This window comes from Chroicocephalus ridibundus, chromosome 2 (genome assembly GCF_963924245.1).
Source record: "Chroicocephalus ridibundus chromosome 2, bChrRid1.1, whole genome shotgun sequence".
NCBI lineage: Eukaryota > Metazoa > Chordata > Aves > Charadriiformes > Laridae > Chroicocephalus > Chroicocephalus ridibundus.
Window position 1 is genome coordinate 804,488 of NC_086285.1, and position 18,008 is coordinate 822,495.

General features: G+C 45.7%; 1 protein-coding gene across 9 annotated transcripts in view; it reads left to right on the forward strand.

The window, feature by feature from the left end:
- The first annotated feature begins 4,453 nt into the window (after nucleotides 1-4,453).
- MAP4 (microtubule associated protein 4) overlaps nucleotides 4,454-18,008 on the forward strand; it is a 174,710-nt gene continuing 161,155 nt past the window's right edge. For 8 of the 9 annotated variants that reach the window (XM_063324175.1, XM_063324182.1, XM_063324184.1 and 5 more), the window contains exon 1: nucleotides 4,454-4,590. The gene's annotated coding sequence lies outside the window, so the exon portion shown is untranslated. The remainder of the gene's footprint in view (nucleotides 4,591-18,008) is intronic. The other variant, XM_063324178.1, reaches the window with a different exon arrangement.

Sequence of the window (18,008 nt, forward strand, 5' to 3'; positions counted from 1 at the left end):
GATAGAGGTGCAGCTCGTATTATGTATTGCCTTTTTTCCTTCCTTCTAGTCAGGAACAAGTTATTCTGTTCTTCAGATGTGAGCCGAGCTATGAAACACTCGCTTCCATCCTGCTCCTTCCGATGCCAACCATAAAAATTCAGCCGGCTTCGGCTGAAGCAAGGCAGGATCAAAGGAAATCAAGAAGCCCAGTTCTCAGTGTACTGAGAAGTTATGCATAATAGGGTAAAAAACCATAACAGCTTAAGATGTACAGGGCACATGCCACATGTTACAAAGAAGCAGCTGTAGACGGGGATAAGAGAACCAGAAGGATCTGTACAAGGAAGAACAGTGATGGGAGGCAGCTGCCCGGACTGTGATGCTACACATGCTGTAGAAACAGATTTACTTTGTTTCAGTGGAAGGAAAAACCCACAGCTTTTGGGCTGATGGTAGCCCACCTCCCAGGGCTTACGAATTCAGGTTTTGTAACATAGGAAGGCCCCTGTGCCATGAAATGAGGATGTTCGGATTATAGTGGACGGTTGCATGCTGCAATATATAGTTTATAATGGACACACCTATTGCATTAAAGGGCTCTGGTTTACTACAGTTAGGTGTGCCTGGCTGGGACTAGGGCGAGTTATCAAAGCTGTCGCTTGACAGAGTGAAGCCCGGACACTTCTGTCTCCTTAAAACACCAAGAGTTTGCTCCTGTGTGACCACTGTGCATTAAAGGATAGGCTTTGGACTCTTCAGTTTTTCTTTTGGGGAATAAATTCAGGCCTCAGTGAATAACCAGAAGTTCTTTTTGAAGCCAAAAGCAGGTCAGCCCAGTGGTCAGACACACTCCCTAACACGGCACCGATGTAACCCACAACTTTTTGTTGTATTACTATGTCTGCTCCACAGACATGGGAATTACTGTCCTGCACCAGAACCAGGGTCTACCCTGTCTTGGAGAGCACCTGGCAGGAAGACTCCAGAGGAGAAGAGAGATGGAATTACCAAGGAGGGAGAGAGATCTTTAAGCCTACAATGATCTGAAGCCCAGGGTAGGCTGGGACAGCCCTGAAATTCAAACCGTCGCCCGATCTTCCCAAAGAAAGCCATTAGGATGCTATTTTATCTTGGAGCTTAAAAATAGCACACGGTACCAGCAGTTGTTATGTATATGCCTTTCATCAGGACATGGGATTTCCCCCCCATCTTCCCTTTATGAGCTCTGGCCCTGGAAACATACCCACACTCTCCAATTTGGGAGGAGGGGGGGTGGGCGGAAGCCGCAACCTTAATTCTCCATGGATGGGGTGTGCCCCCTTCCACAGCCTGATGCAAAGGGTGTTTCCTCCCTCCAGTGACCAGACATAAGAGACACACCTATTTTTGTTTTAATTTAGTCACCACACTTTGATTTTCTTATCTAGCTGGCCAACGTGTTGCATACTTTCATGAGATTTAGTAGCTCTGCAGCTCCCTCCGGTCAGATGAGGGGCACGCAGGAACCTTGGTGTCAACAGGCAGGGGATGATCTCCTTCCCTCACGGATTAATTCGCATAATGGGTTGTAATGGTTTAAACCGTGAAGAATGAGGCTGAATATTCCTCCTGCGTGGTTGTTGTCACTGTACCAATACTGGATGGTCTCACCTTTCTCTTGTCTGAGGGAATTTCAGCTACATGCACTACATGCCTTCACCATTGGCAAATCGTGCCTGGTGGCCACCTACGATGGGGTTACGGTGTTGGTGGATAAGGGAAAAGCGACCGACATCACCCACCTGGACTTGTGCAAAGAATTTGATACTGTCCCACACAACATCCTTGTCTCTAAAACAGAGAGACATGGATTTGACGGGTGGATAAGGAATTAGCTGGATGGCCGCACTCAAAGAGTTGCAGTCAACAGCTTGATGTCTGGGTGGAAACCAGTGAAAACTGGGGACCCTCAGGGGTCCATATTGGCACCAGTAACAGCTTTGTTGGCGACATGGAAAGTGGGATTGAGTGCACCCCCTGATCACACCAAGCTGAGTGGTGTGGTTGATACTCTAGAGGGACGGTATGCCATCCAGAGGGACCTGGACAGGCTGGAGAGGTGGGTCCATGTGAACCTCATGAGGTTCAGCAAGGCCAAGAGCACATGGGTTGGGTCAATCCCAAACATGGATACAGGCTGGGGAATGAGTGGATTGAGAGCGGCCCTGAGGAGAAGGGCTTGGGGGTGATGCAAGGGGAAAAGCTGGCCATGGGCCGGCAACGTGTGCTGGCAGCCCAGAACCCCCCCACAGCCTGGGCTGCATCCCCAGCAGGGTGGGCAGCAGGGCGAGGGGGGGATTCTGCCCCTCTGCTCCGCTCTGGGGAGACCCCCCCTGCAGTGCTGCCTCCAGCGCTGGGGCCTCAGCACAGGAGAGACACGGAGCTGTTGGAGCAGGGCCAGAGGAGGCCCCGGAGATGCTGGGAGGGCTGGAGCCCCTCTGCTGTGGGGAAAGGCTGAGGGAGCTGGGGGGGTTCAGCCTGGAGAAGAGAAGGCTCCGCGGAGACCTTCCAGCCCCTTCCAGTCCCTCAAGGGGCTCCAGGAAAGCTGGGGAGGGACTCTGGAGCAGGGAGGGGAGCCATGGGACGAGGGGGAAGGGTTTTCCACTGACAGAGGGGAGATTGAGGTGAGATGTGAGGCAGAAATTGTTGGCTGTGAGGGGGGTGAGCCCCTGGCCCAGGTTGCCCAGAGAAGCTGTGGCTGCCCCATCCCTGGAGGGGTTCAAGGGCAGGTTGGACGGGGCTTGGAGCAACCTGGGCTGGTGGGAGGTGTCCCTGCCCAGGGCAGGGGGGTGGAACTTGATGATCCTTAAGGTCCCTTCCAGCTCTGTGATTCTATGGTTCTACAACTATGCCTGCTGTAAACAGCACGTTTTTTCATCACTTACCATCCTACTATCTACATTTCATCCCTATACCTTGTTCTCCTGTCCTCCTGCAGGAGGTGGAGTTTCTGGTCCAGAAGGGCCATGGTGGAATCTAAGCAAAAGGACGAGTTGTTCATCCACCTGGAAGGGTGTGTGAACTCTCCATCTGTCCCTGGACACAATGTTTTACAGTAAGCCTCCTTCCAGCGACTTCGGCTGGATGAGTCCTCCTGTCCGATGTAAGCACGCATGTGCTCCCAGGACAACCTCTCCTTTGCCAAATGTAGTCCTTTCCCGCCCCACCTCACCCTCCCCAACCCATGGGATCTCCTTCGTCCCCTGTTGGCCATCATCCACCTGCAAACTTCTCTGTCTCTGCAAGCAACCATCTTGGTCCTCAAAGGTGAGATGACAATGCTTTGCTGCCAGGAATCGAAATGTGTCACTTGCTCTTCGTCACTGTGTGTCAGCGCTGCACACACACTAATGCAGGTGTTGCTCCCCCCTGCCTGGGGAGGGGACCTGGTCTTACCAACCCCCAGAGACTGCATCAACTCCAAAGCACTGCTGCAAAGACATCCATCACCCCTGACAGCACTGGGGGCCTCCCCAGCTGAGCTCCGGCCTGACAGCCCCATGTTCCCTCACCCCCATGTTCTCTCACCACATCCCCTTGGGCCCTTCTCTGTCACCTCCAAGTGCCCTTGCTGCCATCTCCCCTCACCGCTTCCCCTCAGCTCCTTTCCCCCCTAGCCACATCCTCTCAGCCCTCTCCCCACTTCTCCTCAGCCATGTTTCCCTGGTCCCGTCTCCACAGCCATGTCCCCACAGCTCCCTCTCTCCTCAGCCATGCCCCCCGGCCCCTATTCCCCTCAGCCCAAACATCCCCTCTCTGCTTCCCCTCAGCCATGTCCCCTCACCCTCTCTCCTCAGCCATGTCTCTCCAGGTCCTCCCTGTCCTCCTCAGCCATGTTGCTTTGGTCCCCTCTCTCCTCAGCCACATGCCCCCAGGGCCCTATCCCCTGCAGCCATGTTCCTTTGGCCCCCTCTCTCCTCAGCCATGTCCCTCCAGGGTCCCCATCCCCCTCAGCCATGTTCCTTTGGCCCCCTCTCTCTTCAGCCATGTCCCCTCAGCCCCTTCTCTCCTCAGACATGCCCTCTCAGCCCCCTCTGCTTCCCCTCAGCCATGGCCCCCCAGGCCCCTATCCCCCCTCAGCCCAAACTCTCCCACCTCGCCTGCCCACACCTCCTCCCCCCGGCCACCTCCCCTCTCCGTTCCCCCTCAGGCCCTTCCCTTCGCCCCGCTGCCCCTCAGCCGTACCCCTTCCCCTCAGCCCCCCGCCTCGCCGTTCCCCCCCTCCCCTCGGCCCGGCCCCGCCCCGCCCCACCCAGCGCCATGGCCCCCTCCGCGCCGCACCCTACCCCGCTGCCCTGTCACTGCAGCGCCGCCTCAGACCCGCCCGCCGGCCGCCCCGCCCCTGCACCGCCCGCGCTGACGGGGATTGGCGGGTGGCGGGCGCGGCGCGGTCCCATTGGTCGAGAGACAGAGGGCCCGCCCGCGGCGCTAGCAGGGTAGTGCGTTCGGCGTGAGGCCAGCGGCGGCTTCGTTCCCTCCTTCTCCCCCGGCCGGGCCCGCAGGGGAGAGCGGCACTCGGCAGGCGGCTCCGTCCCGGCGGCAGCCTCCCCGCGCCCCTCTGCGCCTCCGGTAAGAGCCACCGGGGAAGGGGGACTGCGGGTGGGGAGAGGGGCGCGGGGGTACCCCTCTCGGAGCGTGGAGCGGGCGCGGCGCCCTCTGAGACGATGGAAGGGCGGCCCGGTCCGGGCGCGGGGGGCTCCGGCCTCGCCCTTGTGGGGATGGCGGGCGGCATGAGGGGCCGTGAGGGGCCGAGTGGGCCGGCAGCGCTGCCGGGTCTTTTGTGAGGGGCGAGGGGGAAGCGCGGGGGGGTGGGGGGCGGTTGGAGCCGGGGCGGGCCGGGCTGCGGCGCGGTGGGTGACAGGGGAGTTGTGGGGCGGTGGTGGGGGCAGGGGGCGCCCGGAGCATCGGGAGAGCATCTGCCTGGGGGAATTTGTGCCTGGGTGATCCCGGAGGAAGGGGGAGCCGCCGGGGAGCGGCTTTGTTGCGTTGGGGAGGCGGGGGGGAGGGCGAGAGGCTGAGGTGATCCTTGGGAGGGCTGCCGCTTGTGTTTTATTTTAAACAGAACTCTTTTAGAGCTGTTCCCCCTCCCAAAGGCATAGGAAACGCAGTTTTTTTTTGGTCAAGGGCAGCGCTGTGACTCGTCACTTCTCGTTGGGACCTCTCAAAACTTTGCATGAGGTGGTTTTTCCCCCCACGCCTGCCTCGCCCTTCCCCGCCATCCTTCTCTTGGGCCAGTCTCCTTCCCTGCTTTTATAAGGATGGCGGCGGCCTTGCATCAGGGGACCTCGGTGCTGTAAGTGGGGCGCGCAGGAGGGATGGATGAGCCTCCGCAGTGCTCGCCGCTGGCTCTTGGGTGCGATGGGTGTGGCGAGCCGGGTGGATGCCGTGCTCGAGGCCTACATGGCAGCGTGTCCCCGCCGTCGGCGCGGTCCAGCAGCCCTCTCTTTCTCTAGGTTGGGCCCGCTTTCAGGATGAGCAAGCTCCTTTTAGAAGGAACAGTTGTAGTTGTAAGTGTTAAACAAACGTTTGCTGCAGCATGATGGAAGATTGCTGCTAGTAAGTTTTTCAACTCCTGACAGCGAAGTCTTTTTGGTTCTGAAGATGCTGTTCTACTGCCAAAAACTGTTTCTAAGTGTATCTCACTGTAGGTAGTATGCTTTGTCGTAAAATCTACTTCTCTTGCAGGGGTGTGTTAGATGCATGATCTGTGAACATATTAAACCTGAATTTAGATGTTGGGTTTTGGTTTTGTTGGTTTTTTTTATGTTCTTGATAATTCTCACTTGGTTGCTCCCTCTTATTTCTTTCCCCTGATTCCTGTATGTATTCAACAAATAAACTCACTTATTTTATCTTTTTTTTTTAAAGTTTTTTTTCATTTGAAGCTGGAATCCCATATTCAGTGAACCATGTTCTTCCCAGCTTACAATTTCAGCAGGGTATCTGAAAGGCTGCTTGAAGAACGTAACAGACATCTAAGCACTTTCTCAGTGTTTCAGCTTGTGGAATAGCAAGCCTTGCTCGGTGCCTCCCTGTGCCCCCTCTGTGTGTGATGCTACTGTAGCTTCAATTCTTAAAGTGAAAGGACAGGACTGGGCTGGAGTTTTACAACTGGAAAGCTTATTTCCTCTTTGCTAGGGTTTGATTATTCCATCTGGTAGGGTATATTTTACTGGTATTATACATATAAGGTGCTGTTGTAGCTTGATTAACTTTTCCTTTATTTGAGAAAAAAGTAAATCATGACTCGAAAATATTCAACATAGCAATACAATTATGATAAAAATGATATTGTCTGGAAAGAGCTGTCCGTGTTAAAATTGCCTTTATTTTTTTGTTTGTTTTCTGTAAGAGAACTGGTGAAATTTCTGGTTACCCTTTCAGGTGCATTTTGGAGGATTCGTGGACTTCTTTATTTTTAACTTTTATCTTTTTTCTTGCCTTCCTCACGCTAGAAGAGATGGGCTTTTTCTGTTTTAAACAGAGCTTAACTGACTTGCTTTTACCATAGCAGCAATATCCTGTGTCTTTTGTTTTGTTTGGTAATAATTACACGTTAGTGACAAATAATAAGTTTGAAGGCGGAATAGTTGATCTGTTTGCGAATGTGATTGTTGACTCTAAAACTGAAGGGCATGGGTATTATTAAATCTGTATTATGTGTCTCTGCAGAGATGACATCAGGGAAATATCAAATAGTACAAAGAAGTGTCAGTGGCTTGAAGATCACGGCCCTGCAAGTTCAGCTAGAGCACAGTGTTGCCATGGGTACAGTTTTGTGGGTCACCTCTTGTTCCCCCCCGAGTCCTCAGATGATATTAGAGAGAGGATTAAGTCACTCTTGTCCTTAAAGAACAAATGGGAAGCCTGTTGGTAGTACGCTTATGCCAGCGGATACTCATTGAAGCTTTAATATCTGACTTTATCAGATTGTTTCTTAAAAGCTAATGACTCTGTCAGTCAATTTCCATGTTGCTGGCCGGTGATCCTCGGGCAGGCTCCGAGGAGTGGTGAACACCATGGCTCAGCTCTGGGAACTGCAGAACCTCACCCTTGCAGGATATCTGGAGATCTGTTTTAACAAGTTGCCTAATTTGTCTGTGGGAAACTTTGAAGGTTATGAGTAACGTGGTGTTGTGGGTAAATGCATCACTTTAGCCTTTGCCCGCTGCTTTGTATGAGTTGGCTGTGGGCATCGTAGAGAGTGGAGCAAAGAGACCAGGAGGTGAATAATCACACGACAGGCTCCCATAAACTGTAGAAACCAGCTTGGACTTACTCTGGTATCTGTGTATGCCAAGCCTTACAGTAGTGGTAAGTGTCATTTAAAGATGGCAATGCTACTTCTGAAGTACTTGGGTTTAGAGTGCTCATTTGTTGTCCTTCTGGGGACACTTGACAGTTAAGTCTGGGTTTTAAATACCAAAGTATTGCTTAATCTGTTCATTCTATCATGATATTAAACACCCCCCCCACCTCCAACAGCATAGGCACAAGACATCCTGATCAACAGAAAAACAATGAAAATAGAATTAACTTGGTTTTTTGAAAGGGCGGTAGGCAGGGCTGTGTGGAGGGTGGGATATGACTTGATTTCCAGTCTTAAGCTCGTTTTATGAAGTCTGATGAATACTCCATTTAAACAAATGAATTACGTATTCTTTCTGGTGTTTGTAAAAGGGCTGACACAGCCTTAATTTTAGGGAATGGAGCTATAATTATATTTGAGGTCTCAACCCCTGTAGTATTTTCGTGGTTACCTCTGTTCCTGAGAAATAGATGAATCTGAGCCATTAAATCAGATTTGAATTCCTGCAGAGTTCAGGTCTAGTTTGGACCCATTGCTGTTAGCGCTGTTCTTGCTCTCGTGTACTGTTTTTAAGTGTACCTCCTGTTTACTAAACTCTCTTTCGAGATCTTCAGCTAATAAGTCGGTACTTAGACTACATTTGTCTCTATGTACATAGCACTGATATCAGAATTTGGAAGTCTGTACATATGCCAAACTTATGACTAAGGGAAGCCACTGGTCAGACAGGGTGTAAGAATGTCAAGATGAATTTGAGCTACTTGCAATTCAAATGAAAGTGATGGTTACTTAAAAGCCAAATAATGTATAACTATACCTTGTTTTGGTCCAGAAAAATCCCGAATAATTTATTTTGCTGGTCCAGACATAGATTGGAAGATAAAATTCCAGTCTCCTCCTCTGAGAATGAAGAGTTCAAGGCACTTTACTCATCATGCTGTCTACAATCAGACTGGCAACAACAAAATTATATTTTGTGTATGTGCTTCTGGGCTTTCAAAGGCAAACTTGAAGAAGCTAATATTGCTCTGAAAGGCAGATAGTTATTTCCTGTAGCTTTCGTGTTTACACTTCCTGTCCCAACTAAAATAGATCAATCTCCTACTTAGTCAGATGTCTGTGTATATGGCTTCCTTGTGTCTTAACAGTACAATAGAACTGATTTTCTTTGTGCTTTTTCTTTTTCCTCGAAGGCAAATTAAATTACACTCACCTGTAGATCAGAGAAATGCAGGGATCTGTGATTACAGCAGACAGCATAGTGGCAGAACAGCTTGAGCCTGAGCCATTGTCACTGCCATCATCTACAGAGAGTTCATCTCCCAGAAGAAAGGGTGGATGTACTTTGGATCAGGCTCTTGAGGAGGTGGCATAAAAGCTGGGTTGAACAAAGTACAGCCCATGTGAATAATGCGTTCAGGTAGGCTCACACAGCAGGCAAACTCCTGTTTCCCTTGTGGGGAATTTCTTCAGCCTCCTACAACTCAGAAGTCAATTTCATGACTTAGTATTTTGTATGTGTAAAAGAATTTCTTGTGGGAAGAAAAGGTCAGTGAAATCAATTGCTGTAGATGTTGTGCAGATTTTAACTTGGTAACAATAAGAATAAAATACTTCTGGCTCACACTTGTGTCTTCTGTTGCTCCTGAGGAGGCTTCTTAATGAAGTTTTTGAAACTTAAATGTTAGGAAATATTAAAGTTATTTAAAATTATTGGGAATTCTAGCCCCAGAGGATTACGGACAGACATTACTGTGCTGCTTAAGTAGTATTTAAGTTCTAGCACTCTTAAAAAAATATGTCAGGATAGTGCTAAGGGTTTGGCGGACTGGGGGAGGATCTGTTCCCAAACAAGATTTGTCCTGGACTCCTCTGCATAAGTTGTTAAACTATGTGTGTTCTCATACAAGCCCGTATTTTGTAAACGTTGGTATGCTTGAGAGCAGAATGTCCCTAGAAAACATGGGAGATACTGTGTTAATGGGAAGTGTAAGCCTACTACCTAGATGAAAAAGGGATGTATATGTAAATGATAGTATATTCAAACTCCATAATACACATTCTTCCCTTGAAATACTGCTGGAAGGTGGGAGGACTGTGAGTCACTTATCTGTTGCTTTACGTGCATCCTCCCCTAGAAATGGGGAGGGAAGGGTCTGATTTCTTCCCTGCCTACCCAACCTCCTAGCTATTGGAAAAGGCTGTTTCTTATTGCTCTTTTAATCCTTGCCTGGCCTCTTAGGAATTTCCCTCTGAGAGGGTGGCAGCTGCTGAATTAGTACTTCTCCCAAGGACTAGCAAGATACTGACTTTGAGATAAAGCTAACAATGTCCCTGTGATTTGGACGAAGCTAGCAACAAAAAAAAACCCAACCCCAAACAGTTGTAGCTGCATTATTCAGGCAGGTTTGTGTAACGCAATAGGCCCTGTATTAGCTTTCCTCTGCGAAGGTTGGATTTCCAGTCTCTTGGAGCACTAACTCTTTTTGTAAAGAGCCTTTAGCATAGACAAACACAGGTCTGGAGTCATTGTACCCTGCCCAAAATGATTGTGTTGGCGCAGTGGAAGATTTGATATGTGGGTGGAAATAAGGTTAAGTATTAGGTATATCCTTGCACTCCGGATGACGTGACACGCATAGTGTAGTTGGAGATTAAAATGGGATGAGCAGTTCACTCATGCTGCATTCTGGCTATCAAGCTACTCATGTGTAGCTGCAGGAAGCTTCTAGGAGGAGTATGCAGTTAATCACATCCATTAGCATGATTAAAATCCTGATTAGCCCGTGTCACTCACTCCCATTCTCCACCTACACTTTGCTCCTTCTATCCAGAGTATTTGCAAGTATGAGCAGAAGACAGACCGAGAACAATGCAGGCTCAGACCCAAGGGATGGTCACTGGGCTTTATAAATGCATCAAATAATTCTGGGCTCTATATTGTTACAACAGGCAAATTCTTCAGTAAGCCCTGCAGCTGCTGTCTGAACAGAAAATCTTAAAAATCAGCCCTTCACAGATAGAGGATCCTTAGCAAGATTGTCAGGAATCCAGTTGAACATGAAGTAGGCTTGTCTTGCGAGTCAGTCAAGTGCTCATAGCTTGCTAATGTTTCATATCTGGTGTGTACTAATGTTTTAATTTTAACGCCTCCATCTGCATTTGATGATGATCATCTCATGATGGTTGGCATATTGGGTCGGTGCTGTCCTTGCCTCTAATGGTCTGGGGTAAAATAGGCTGGAGAGGGAGCCATACATGGATGTAATTCTGTGGGAAGATGACTGGTTTTAGCCCGAAATTAAGGGTAGGAGAACTGCTTCCATATAGACTGATTGGATTTGGCAAGGACTAATTAAAAGTGGGGGGGAAAAGCAAAAAAAAAAAAAAAAAAAGAGGTAATCTTGTAAATTCCCTTGTGTAAAAACTCTCCCTCTTTAAAACTTTACTTGTTGGGGAGATACTGTACATATTAAAGTTGGATCTTTTTGAAAAAGCAAGCTTCTTTCTGAGCATTAGGTCATACACTTCCAACACATTCCCGCCTGGGAGTGAGTCATTGTTCCTTTTGTAAAATTGCATTAGAGCTACATCATCTTGAAAAGCTGTTTTTCAGCTGAATTTAGGGTGTTGACATTTGCTTTAAACAACGTAAAACTATGGGAGCATTTATCAGATGAATTTCAAAGTATGTTTACATACTCTTAAGTTATGGCTCCTGAAGGGCTAGAATATGAGATCAGTTCAGGTTTGTTAGTGCAGACCCTCTGGTGCTGGGGGTGCTGCCTTCCGAGTGTGCTGGGTTTCATCCCCACCGCCCACTGCGGTTTCGAATCCTTGGCTCACAAACGAAGGATTGTAGCACATTTCTTAGTGTAATTTAACTGATGTTTGTGAAATGCTTAAAATCCCCTGAAAGGGGCAGGAAAACATGCATGTGCTTTTAGTTGTTCTTATTTCCTTTTCTCCCCCCCCATCCCCCCACAGCTTGTCACTTGTTTCTTGCACAAACTGTGGAATGTCTAACTCTATCTCCTTGCTGTAGATACTCCAGCAGTTTGTCCTTCTAGGAGTGTGATACTGCGAGTTTGTTTACATGTTATGGCTTTTTTTTTTCCCCTATAACAAAATTGTCTTGAGATTCCAGCCTTCTTTCACATTACTTTTTTTTTTTTAATCACGCTGTTATGCTAACATAACTCTCCGTGCTATAAAAACAGTCAGTGATCAGGTGGGATTTCTACAACTATTTTTAGGACCCGCATCAATTCTATTAAAGGGGAAGTTAGAAACAAATAGTTGGGGAAGGGGGTGCCAAGCCTACACCAAACTGTCTTTCTTTTGGGGAAAATGCGATGGAGAAGCACTGCTGCTGGCACAACTGCATAACAGCAGTGCAAAGCACTGAGGCTTGGGGTGTAAAATCCAACTCCAAACACATGTACCTTCGATTGGAACGGCTTGAGCTGCCAGGTGTGCTGGGATGTTAACGGAAATCTGAAACTTGTGCTTTACTGATAGTTTTCCTTTAATCCCCTCTGGAAAGTACCATGCATTTTCTAAGATTCTAGCTGTTAGTAGTTTAAATTTGAGTGTGTTTCAGGCACACTGAGAGGAAGAAGAGGTCTGCTGCTGGGTAGAAGGCTCTTTATCAGGGGTTAGGCTAAAGGTCCACCTGGTCTCGTAGGTGCTTTTGACAGTGACTAACGATGTCCGCTCGGGAAGTTCTCACATGCTCTGTTCCCATGTGGGTATGTATGGCTTGGTGTACGCTTGAGCAGTCCTCTGACATTATTAATGATGCTGGATCTGAAACGCCGTTAGAAATTCGGAGGGAAAACCCTGTTGCAAACAGCAGCTTACGGAAAGCATTTTTAAGCATAGTTGTTAGCAGTTGTAAGTGCTTAATCTTGCCTGTAACCTGATTACTGTCTACGCTAAGGTTCCCTTTCTGTGGAACTGAAATGGTGTTAACACCAAACACATGAATCTCCAGTTTGGAACTTTTCTTACTGTTGTTGCTGACTGGTGTTTGGTGATTTTTGTGTTGTTTTTTCTTCCTTCTTTTTTTTTCTTTCATCCCTTCTGAGCCCTCTTATTTGTGTGTTTTTATTTTATTTTTTTTTTTTTTGACCTTCAGTATTCTACTTCTCTCAAATCTTTTGACTCTGTAAAGGCTATTTCTCTATTGCGGTTTTACAAAGTGCAGCGCTCTTTTTAAAGATGCTCCTATGCTTGTCTGCACTGGTCTTAAGGGATCCCGGGAAAGTTCTTCTGCTGTCCGTAGCTAGCTAATTAATAGTAGTGAAAGTAATTGGACACTTCAAAACTGTGGAAGAGCAAAGACAAAAATCCATATGCCAGTTCCAGCGGAGGCTTTGAATTAGACTCTGCAGATTTAAGAGGCAAAGACAAAGAACTGAGTCATCGGCTCTTCCTTCCTTTTGACTTTTGTGGTGGGGGTGAATCGTTTCTCTTCTTGGTCATGAATCAAAGCAATTAAGAAAAAGGCTCTAGATGTTAAGAGCTAGATAATTTGGACTTCTCACTTAACAAGAGCTGTGGATTTTAAAGCGATTTAAATATCCGGTAGTAACTTAAATATATTTATGTTAGGAATCCAACAACAGGTTGTAATGTAAGTTACAGAAGAATTACTTAAATTATAACTTCATACGTGCTAATGTTTTCTTTTATCCCTGCAAAGGCAGGGAGAAACCTCTGGAAAGAAAGGTGGGATGTAAGAAGAAACCTTTAAAATGATCTTGGGATTCTGGAGGAATCGCAGCACAGCAATTGGTACTTGTGACTTGAGTGTCTGTGCTCCTGCTGGGGCTTGCAGAACGTGGCTCCTGAAGTGGAAGTTGGTTCCACCTGCAGCAGCGCAGTTGGACACGATGATGGGACGTGATCACCAGGGTGTCTGTAAAACTAGTAATCATTGTCGAGGTTTAAATCTCGCATTAAATGCTTTTGGGATGACAGGTCGTAATGTTTGTCACCCAATATATGTATCAGGTGGTGCTACTGTAACACCACAATGATGGGAACTCTGTAGGATGCTGTGGGTGGCTCAAGCTATATTTTATCTAACAAATTTGCATTTACATATGAAGCTATAGTGTACGTAATCTGCAGTGTTAGTTTTTTCAGGACATCTTTATGCTTAAAGCATATATATAATTTTTTTCTTACACTGTATTTTAAGCTATTTAAGTATTTATGGCATGAGAATTAAAGGATGTATCCATCTTGTGTTCTGAGGACTGGATTTTTTTTTTAACTGGTCTTTTAGGTGAAATGTGTTGTTTTGTTGTTTTTTTGCATTGGGATTTGGACAGAGCATGTAGGGCAATAGGATCAAGTGTCACATTGGGGATTACATATTTGTCCTGGAGTGACCCTCTTAGTAGCTCACATTGGTGTAATTGGTGAATGGCTGACTGGATTTATAGGGATGTATATCTGCATTAGCACTGCTTCGATGTAACTCTAGCTTATTTGCTTTTAGTCCAAATTATTTTCAGCTTGGGAATTCACTTTTAAGGAGAGATTCTATAATTTGCCTGAAAGTAGCCTTTTTAGGCTTGTGCTTCCTCTTGAAAGTAACAGTGCTTTTATTAGGAATAATAGTTCTCCATCTTAATATAGAAGAGTATTGTATGGCATTGACTGGTTGAGGAAAACCAAATTAAGCTCTATACTTGTTTGAGACCTGTGGATGTTAATGGTGTTTAAAAAAAAAAATTATTGATCAACTGTTCTTTTGTTGCATCAGTAGTTGTCGTCTTGTTTTTAAAACTAACAACTCTTTAACTCATGGTATTTTATATTATTTTGATCTGTTGTGTTCCTTTGCTGGCAGCTTCTGTGCGATTTCTCTCTCCTAGAAAGAATAAATTATGAATTTCAATTGAATCAAATTGAATCAAATTGAATCAAAAATTTCAAATTTCAATATGAATTATGGGGAACATAAAGAAACTCCTTGTGATTCTAAGCTTAGTTTTTTCCAGCTAATACTTTTAACTTGCCAAAATAACAGTAATTGCTGTTCTTGCTAAAAGACTTGCCCTATGGGCACATCCTTCTGTACTTGTCTCTAAACGTAACTCTTGCAGGCTCCTCTGCATCCAGTACTGGTTATCACTGGAGATGGTAACTTCCCTAGGATTTTCCATTTTTAATCTAGTCTGCAGTTAATGCACGCTCCTCTCTGCCGGCAGAATCTCCTACAATCACGTTCAGGTAACGATGGATTAGTAAATGGTTGTGATGCCCTAAACAAGAAAAGCTGAATTTGTCAACTCACAGCAGAGAGCCACCTTGTACATTAAAGCTCCGTACATGTTTGACAAAGGCCTTTAGTTCTAAAGTGCTGATTTAGTTTTTTTCTTAATTACCATGACCTGTGTTTGTGCTACAGGTTCTACTCTGCTACTTTACTCCTGCTGTGCTCCTCTGTTCATTTCTCTATTCTTTGCGTCTGCCTGAACTCACATCTAAGCTGTGCTGCTGTTTTCCTCCCTTATTTGTGTTTCTTTCCCACCAAATCCCATTTATAGCCCCTTGAAGGTACTGAATGTAGGGTGGTTTTCCTTTTTGCATCAAAGACCTTTTAAAAAGGCTGTTTGACAGTTGATTGTCACACGTAATTTAATACAGTGCTCCTAAAAATCCTAACTCCGGCTGGCATCAGCTGATGCTGTGTCTTGTTTAAACATACTGCAGACTTCTTGATGTTTTTTCCCCTGGGGCATTGACTTCCTGTGATAAAATGAGATTCCCTTTTAAAGTAGAGGTCTGTGGTTATATAATGAGAGTAGGAAATGGTCCAAAAATGACACTGGAAGAATAGAAAAGCTATTTTGGTAACTGACTGTTAGACCAGAGAATAGAAAATATGCTCAGGAGTATATTAGTAACTTGAATTCTCTTCGGACAGTGAGAGGAATACATGTAAGGAATTAAGTAAGGGAGTGACCAGGTCAGAGCAGCGGAAGGGAGGTTACATTGAGGACAACAGTGCACATCTAGGACTCCTCTTAAAAGATTTAACTCTTTCCAAACTACTTTGAATCTCCTCAATAAGCTGCTGTGTTGTTCTTAAGCATAATGTGTCTTCAAGTTTGAAACTCTTAAAAGCCACGCTGGCTTTTGCTTTTTTGATTTGAAGATGTGAATATAGGTTATTTTTTCATTTGTGTGTGTGGTTTTGTGTTCCTCTCCCTCCTAGTAATGCCAGACCAAGGAATTTCTTTCTTCCACCTGCATTTTTTGTCCCCCCTCCCTTACCAGGATGGTGATCTTGCCAAGAATTACGCAGTAGTCAAAACTGGCTTTTTATGCTATTGGTAGGGCAATAATGTAAACAATATTGAAATTCCTCAATCAGATCACCTTTCCAAACTCCCAGGGAAGCCACCTGGGTTCTGGCAGGGGGTCACTGAACTTGCTGAGCCTTCGTAGGCTGCTCTTAGATGGGGGAGTTCAGATTCAGTGCTGCGCATGTGCGATACTCCATACTGTCACCGGCTGTTAATCCTAGAATCATACAATTGTCAGGGTTGGAAGGGGCCTTAAAGATCATGGAGTTCCAACCCCCCCTGCCATGGGCAGGGACACCTCCCACTAGATCAGGTTGCTCAGAGCCCCGTCCAGCCTGGCCTTAAAGACGTCCAGGGATGGGGCTTCCACCACCTCTCTGGGCAACCTGTTCCAGTGTCTCACCACCCTCATGGTGAAGAACTTCTTCCTAACGTCCAGTCTGAATTGACCCATCTCTAGTTTTAATCCATTCCCTCTAGTCCTACCATGACCCGACATCTGAAAAAGTCCTTGCAAGTCTGATGTTCCTATGGGTTTAAAATGGAATGTTGTGATTTTTTTTTGGATTGAAACTGGAATACTGGTTGTGGGTTTTTTGTGTAAGGTTCTTTTAAATAAATTTAAGATTTATGAACTCAAGATATTCACATCTTGTTGTGTAATGAGATAATTTTCTATCTTCTTGCTCATTGTGGTTTTTGATTTGTTTCATGTACGTTGTTCTCATGTTTTGTACCTGTTTGTGTCTGTCCTTGCCTCAGAGGGAAAACGGGCAGAGGGGCGGAGGGAATGAGACTACCATTAGTTTAGTTCCCAGTTCTGTTTGTTTCTTTCCTGCGTCCTCGGTAACCTGTACTAAAGCCTTCAGCTCTGAAATAGTGCCCACTCTTTAAGGTGTCATCTTCAGTAAAATAAATGGGGGAATTTAGTTCTCTTGGATCACCATTTCAGTCTGATTGCATATATGAAAAGCAATGTTGTAGATAACACATTTATAGGACTTGAGGGTACAGTCTGAGGTCAACATATCTAGATTTTTGGCAGAGCTCAAGTGGGCTGGTAGGCTCTAGGGAATGGGGTACTCCTGAACGCTGGTATAATTCTGGCACCATTTTATTATTTTTCCTGTATAGAAGTGAAAAGGGAGATTGTAATTCCTGTAGGTGTAATAAGTCCATGTATAGAATCCAGTTTGATAATTACAGTTTTTAAAGCCTGAAGTTGTCGGGGTTGCCTGGCCATTCTGGAATTATTACCTGAGACCATCCCTCTGTCTTCTGAAATAATTTTCTTTGTCATCTTTCTGTTAAAGAAATGGCACGTGGGGAGCGGGGGGAACACAGGTTGTGAGGAACGCTGTTGGCGTAGTTGACGGGCTGTCTTAATGAAAGCAGTGCTCTCTGTCCTGTGCCAATAGGACCTAAATGCCCATTGATGATCCCCAAACTCCACCTCTGATGGTGTAGCTTGCCAAGACCAGATTCCCTGCGTTTGCCCTGGATCCCACAGCCAAGGTGCTCTCCTGTGGAACAAAGCAGAATGTACTAATGCAGGTTTGTTTTGAAAGGAGCCTCAGCTGCGTTTTTTGACTGTGATATGCCTGTAGAAACATTGAAAATACCCTAGATTGATCAAAATTAAACTCTTTTCTTCCTTCGAGTCAGGGGTATGTTTATTTTCTCTAGTATGTAATTTATCTGTAGCCTTATTTTTCAGCAGCCAAATATGCTGACTGTGCCTGTTAAGTTTCCCAGATGAAATTCTCTGGCAAGCTTCACATCTTCTAATATCATTTTGAGGTGCTGATGTAATCAAATAGTTGAACGTGAACGGAACAGGAAATAATATGGTGCAAAACTTGCTCTTAAAATCTGTATGGAATTAAAATGCATTTGTTCTTTTTATATATTTTTACAGTAAGCACTTGTGGTATTTAGTAATTTAACTTTTGGTCATTTTTTTAATTGAAGAGTTATCAATTTATTGAATGCCTAAGGGGAGTGGGGCGAATCAAGACTCAGGTGTTATGTATCTTTGTCATATCATCGAAATTTCAGTGGGCATTACTTTTGCAACTCTATTCTAATAATTAAACATTGTGCTGAATTAATTTTGCAAACGTGAAGGGGGTAACACAATGAGTACACACAAATAGGTGATCTCAGTTGAAATGCATTAGAGCATCCCGATAGTAGAACTGTAAAACCAGGCATTTTTCTCAACAATTGTAGTATTGCTTAAAAGAAGTGTCACAATTTATAGATTGAGGAATAAAATAAAATCCTCAGAAAGACAAAAGTAGGAGAGGTAGTGTCTGGTCTTCAATACCTGATTTAGCACATATAGATAA